Source organism: Sapajus apella, unplaced genomic scaffold (assembly GCF_009761245.1).
Source record: "Sapajus apella isolate SASKATOON/1434 unplaced genomic scaffold, GSC_monkey_1.0 scaffold84, whole genome shotgun sequence".
NCBI lineage: Eukaryota > Metazoa > Chordata > Mammalia > Primates > Cebidae > Sapajus > Sapajus apella.
Genome location: NW_022437024.1, coordinates 4,931,782 through 4,937,907, shown reverse-complemented (window position 1 = coordinate 4,937,907; position 6,126 = coordinate 4,931,782). Strand labels below are relative to the sequence as shown.

At 38.9% G+C, this 6,126-nt stretch overlaps 1 pseudogene; it reads right to left on the bottom strand.

Moving 5' to 3' along the window:
* Positions 1-5,007: 5,007 nt before the first annotated feature.
* LOC116533865 lies at positions 5,008-5,556 on the bottom strand (annotated as a pseudogene).
* Between the last annotated feature and the right edge of the window lie 570 nt (positions 5,557-6,126).

Genomic DNA, 6,126 nt, shown 5'->3' with positions numbered 1-6,126 from the left:
TGCTACTAGCAATGCTGATTCCACAAATCAAGGTGTACAGCCTCTCTGTCACATTCAGAGGCTACTACAAGATGTACACAGCCTCGCCTTTAATATTTTCCCCGACACATGAATATTAAAGTGGAATACCAGATTATCCATAATTCTAATGAAATGGACAAAAGTGAGAGTGTTCTGTTTTTTCCATGCCAACTCTTTTTTCATTAAAACAAAACAAAATAAAGCAAAACCAGAAAATCAGACTTGATCCTTCAAATACTAGTTAAGACAATACAATCAGCTTAACTCAACAGCTTTGGTTTAAAGTGACAGGAGGAAGAGAGAGGTTTTGTGAAGGCAAAAGATCTCAAGCTATGGTCACATGTTTTCCTTAGCTTCACCTGAGAGTCAACGAAACGATATTTGTTATTAGCTTTATTAATAATCTCTCCTGGGGCTTGGAGCACATCCTAGGTGAGCCACATATTATTATATAAGTTTGGTACAAAAGTGACTCTAAATATTAAGACAAAAGGAACATGTTTCAGTTCTTTCAGTATTATTTTGTATGAGGGTTGTAAAAGAAAATAAACAATGCGTTACATGAAACAGCAGATTTGTCAAAATGCTAAGGTAGTATACAATGGAGAGAAGGAAAATATGTTTACCCAATCTGCCTTCTGGACATGGCAGAATTCCACATTGTTTGGAATAAGAACCTGTGATAGAGACGAACGCTTTGTGAACCCCTGAACACTCTCAGTGTGGTTAAAATGGCTATTGTCCCTGATGATAAAATCAACTGTTTATGATTCTGTTTTACAGTTTGCAGTTCCCTTTTGTCCTCTCTTGAAAAGTCTCACATTAATAAACATAAATGAAAAATATTTCTGGTCTAAAGTTAAACCCTATAGCTTTGATGGATCATTAAACCCCACTCACAGATTCTTTCCTTGGTCCAATCTGAAGTCTTTGTGGTGAGAATGTTAATTTTTTTAACACCCAGCAACCATGTTAGTCCAACTTCTTTGACAGACTCAGAGGGAATGAAACAACTCAGCAAGACTGGCCTTGGTGCTTTTTATGCCCCAAGCAAGCAAACAAGAATAAGATTATAGTGGCCCTGAATGGAATCAGAAGTGGAAGAGAGGTTTTCTCCCCCCACAAGAGGCTTCTTGAAGACAAACAACTTCAAGATGCAATCTGTAAAATCTGGGAAAGACACTCGACACCTGCTACAAGTTCCTGTGATTTTGCAGTCTGTCCTGAGCATCAACACCTGAAGATATAGCCCTTGAACTTCTGTTTCCTGCTGGACATGAGTAACTGCCTGGTTTGAATTTGGGAAGCTGGAGGCAGCCTATACTCATTGACAGACACAGAGGAGATGCCAAGGGCTGCTTTCAATTTGGGCCTGAAGTTTTACATTTTAAGAAGACAAATGAACAGCATTACCTGTTTACTTCAGTATTGACAAAGGGAAAGCCTGTGGCCCCCGTGCACCTGTTAATACTTGCTCCTTTTACTGATGTGACCCATGCAGCTGCTCATTTCAATTAGCCCAGGGCCAGTCTTGGCATTTACCCACAGAAACAATACCACACAAAGAAGCGCCTCTGTGCATTCTCCCTGGCATTCTTCCAAGCCACACTCGGCTTCAGCACATTTTACCAACCTGTCTCTCTGAGTGCAAGGTCTGGCTGGATATTTAAGTCCCTAAAAACTCAACAAATCCTTTTGTTTCATTTAGCAGTTCTTTGTTTGAGATGAGTCTCACTCTGTCGTCCAGACTGGAGTGCAGTGGCATAGCCACAGCTCCCTGCAGCCTCAAACTCCTAGGCTCAAGGGATCCTTCTGCCTCAGCCTCCTGAGAACTGGTTCTTTTTAATTTTCCTTCTGAAATTTCATTTCTTCTTTGCATTTCTATTTTTTCCTCTCAACCTTTATTGTTTTTCCTCTCTACCTCTATACAGGAAAGGGCCCTTGTTTTAGTTTTCAAGGTGTAGCAACAATGAAAAGATGAAAGAAAATGAAACACTGATGTTAACTTTTCCTAGTTTGTCAAATAAAAATAATCTCAATAAAAAAGGATTCCCTAGCTTGCTTCTCTTTTTTTCAGTGTTAAATTTGTTTTCAAAATTAGGTGATTTGGTTATTAGAAGGGACCGTAGACCCTCCCACTCCACACATGATCGTTACTTTTGTGGTTTGGTCAAAAGATAGGGTGAAGACAATTCCTTTGCTCATCTTCAGTGATGAACACATCTGCTGCAACTTACTTTCTGAATTACTCCTAAACGCCTCGCCATTCCCTCCATCTCTTTCCCAAGCACCATCAGACATTACTTTTTCATGTGAGTTATATTGAATGTGCCCTTTCATGACATGCCTAAGAGATGCTTAAAGACTTTTTTTATTCACTTCCCAAATCTTCACTGTTGCTAGCCCAGGAAATTTATTACCTCATGGGCAAAGACCATGCTCTTAGTTTTAGTGAAGCTCTAATCTTGCTGGGAGACATGTGATATATGCCCAGTGCTGGTAAAGTTCCTTCATTCAAATAATGAGGGGTGGGTACCTTCAAAACTACTTGCCTGTTGTGTTATACATGGACAGTGAAATATCCTGCCCTGGCCCATGATGGAGAGTTGCTTTCTTTTTCTTCATGATAGAAATAAGCCAGCTCACGAGTCTGTCTTGTGTCTATGCAACCATCTGGAACAACTTATCAAAAGGTAGGCAGACATGTTTACCATGCCTTCACTGCCTCCTATACTGGCCTCAGTAGGTCACTTCTTTCCCATTTGCCAACAGATACATCTGCAGACAATCTCGTTTTTCAGCCTGAGTATTTACAGATTTAGTCAGAGGGCAGGTTTTATAAAACTCCTATATCTGTATTTATTTGTTTCGCTGTCAAGTTCCCTGTAGTTTTTGTTTGTTCACAGGCTGAGTTTGTAGCAGGTGTTTGGAACAATTAACAGAAGCAGAGAAGCCCATAGCGGGCAAAGGTTGGAAGAATATAAAACACAAGCTTGACATTTAAAAAAAAAAAAAAAAAGACCCTTAAATACTACACTTAAGAACTGCAGACTAGAACACACCAATAGTGCTATGATAAAAATTTAATCTCTTATAATTAAACTTTGAAAATGTACCTTGGCCAAGAAATATTAGATGAAGTATAAAAACATTGTTTTTATTAACATATTTTATATGATTTCTTTTTACTACTAAAATCATATTCAGTAGGACTTTTAAAGCTTGAAAAATGAGACATAGATCAGATCTGTCTATACAACTGACAAAATCAGTCCATTCTATGTGCTCTGGGTTGTGAAAATTCCCATACAGAGAGAACAACCAGGAATGCTTTGAGTGTTTTTGCTATTTGCAGAAACTTATAATCAGATGGAAGGAGTCTTCTTGATTCTGTGTGGGTGACTAAGATAGTTAATTGGAGCTATGCCAAAGAGTCTTTTTCATATCAAAGCAGTTTGGAGAAAATTATATTTATTTGGATGGTTTCACACTTTGAGTTTTGATTTCATTAAAATCAGCATGAATTTACAATTATAGATTTCAAACTTATTCCATAAGCATAAATGCTAACTCATTTATGTTCTAACAAATAACACAAGCCCAAACACTTTGCCTAGAGAAGAATAACTGGGTCCAACTCTCCCTTTTTCATCATTTCACAGAAGTTTAAACAATTCTTCAAAGTAATGTTCATTGACGATCCCTTAAGTGGAAGACACCAGGAGTTGATGGGGTTATGTCAGTAAGGAAGATTTGGCCCCTGCCTCAAGAAGTTCCCATTTTATTTGTAAACACAGGTATATTAAACATTTAAAAAGACAATATAATAGTTGATAGACTTGTGTACCAGGTACTCCCAGATGAAGGTGTAGTATTTAATTCTGCTGCTAGAATCATGGACAGCCTTGTCGAAATGTCACATTTTCACCAAGCCTCAAAGTATGATTAGAGAGAAGGCACAAAGTAAGCCAATAATTTTTTGAGGTGCTTAAATCCGCAGACCATCATCGGGTGGAAAATGAATATACCAGGGAATTGCAAAGCATACTGAGAAATCTCTGAAATGAAACAAATCATCATAGTTACAATGGTCCGGGTATCCTAGGAAAGCAGAAAGTCATTTCCCAAGAATGAAAGAGTGAGCGAGAGGTAAACAAAATGAAAAACTAAGAAAGGAATTGTTTATAAGGAAGCACTAAAGGAGAAAAGAGGTAGACAAAAGCCAAAAGTGCCCTGAAATTAGTAGTCATATCTAAAATGAATGAGGTTAAGTGGATTAATGAATGGTTTGGGATTCAAATCAGCTTAAGCCCCTTCTCCTCTCCCTGAATCATCAAGGCTAAGAGCTCTCACTAACTTTCATCTTCTAACAAAGTAAGTTTAATTATCCACAAGGACCTAGGCAAGTAGTTGGTTAGTTCTCAAATTGGCCTATTGTCAGATAGATGTCAAAATGGCACTCACTCTTCTAGTCAGGCTTTCTCCAACCCCAGTCCACCTGTACTCTTCAAGGGCGCTTCATACTTACATATTTTATGGTAAGCTACTGCATTTGTCCAAGCGTAGGAGTCTTCCCAGGCTAAATAATGAGTAGATACACATAATAGGCCTCACTATTATTGTTGACTAGAATACAGTGGTAGCACTAAACTGTATACTCTCTACCATACACTTTACCTAGTGCACTTTACATTAGGCTTTGCTGCTTATCAAAGAGGATTTGATTATAAAGTAAAATTCGTCGTGTGCGGCTACTAAGCCATCATAAATCGATAATACTCTTAGGAGAACAGACATACATCTGACTGCCTAGATATATGGCATTAAGAAGCATTCAACAATGCTTCATAAATATTGGATATTTCTCTTGCGTGTATAGTAATATTCTTTTTTTAAAATTTTAAGGTTTTTTTTAAGGTTTTTTTTAAGTTTTTAAGTTTTTTTAAGTTTTTAAAATTTTATTTGCATATTTTTAAAAATGTGCATTCCAATAATGAAAATCATTTGAAGAAAAAAATGGCGCTCTGATTAAACTGCGTTACAGCCTGCAGATACCTTGGGCCAGCTTGGTTTTACTCTGGATTTCACACTTGTCCCACCCCACTTCCTCCACCCCACTTCTTCCTTCACCAACATGCAAGTTCTTTATTTCCCTGCCAGCCAAATAGACGGATGGGAGAGGCAGGCGCGGCCTTCGTTGTCAGTAGTTCTTTGATATGAAAGGGACAGCACAGTCATCTAAACTTGATCCAACCTCTTTGCATCTCGCAAAGTTAAACAGCTAAAGAAGTAAAATAAGAATGTACATTCCACAATGTTTGTGGAATGTACAGTGCATATTGGCGGCGCATGAGTCATTACGATTCGCCTGCTTGCTTCTCCTGTTCAATCGCTTCTTTGGAAGGCAGTGGATTTTTCTCTTGCGTTTCTGTCGTCTTCTGTTTCGACTTATCGAATTTCTCCATCTCAGCCATACTGGGTTTGCCAGTCATGGTTGCAGAGGAAAAGTGGAGCCAGGTGCAAGAATGAGCAAAGTCTGGTCTGCGCAGCAGCCACCACCGAGTTTCTGTATAATAATATTCTTTTTTTAAAAATTTATTTTATTGCATTTTAGGTTTTGGGGTACATGTGAAGAACATGCAAGATTGTTGCATGTTAGGTACACAAGTGGCAGTGTGATTTGCTGCCTTCCTCCCCATCACCTATATCTGGCATTTCTGCCCTTGCTATCTCTCCCCAACTCCCCACCCCCCACCATCCCTCCCCTATTTCCCCCCAACAGACCCAAGTGTGTAGTGCTCCCCTCCCTGTGTCCATGTGTTCTCATTGTTCAACCCCCGCCTATGAGTGAGAACATGCGGTGTTTGATCTTCTGCTCTTGTGTCAGTTTGCTGAGAATGATGCTTTCCAGGTTCATCCATGTCCCTACAAAGGACACAAACTCATCGTTTTTGATGGCTGCATAATATTCCATGGTGTATATGTGCCACATTGTCCCTGTACAGTCTATCATTGATGGGCATTGGGTTGGTTCCAGGTCTTTGCTATTGTAAATACTGCTGCAATGAACACTCGTGTGCACGTGTCCTTATAATAGAACGATTT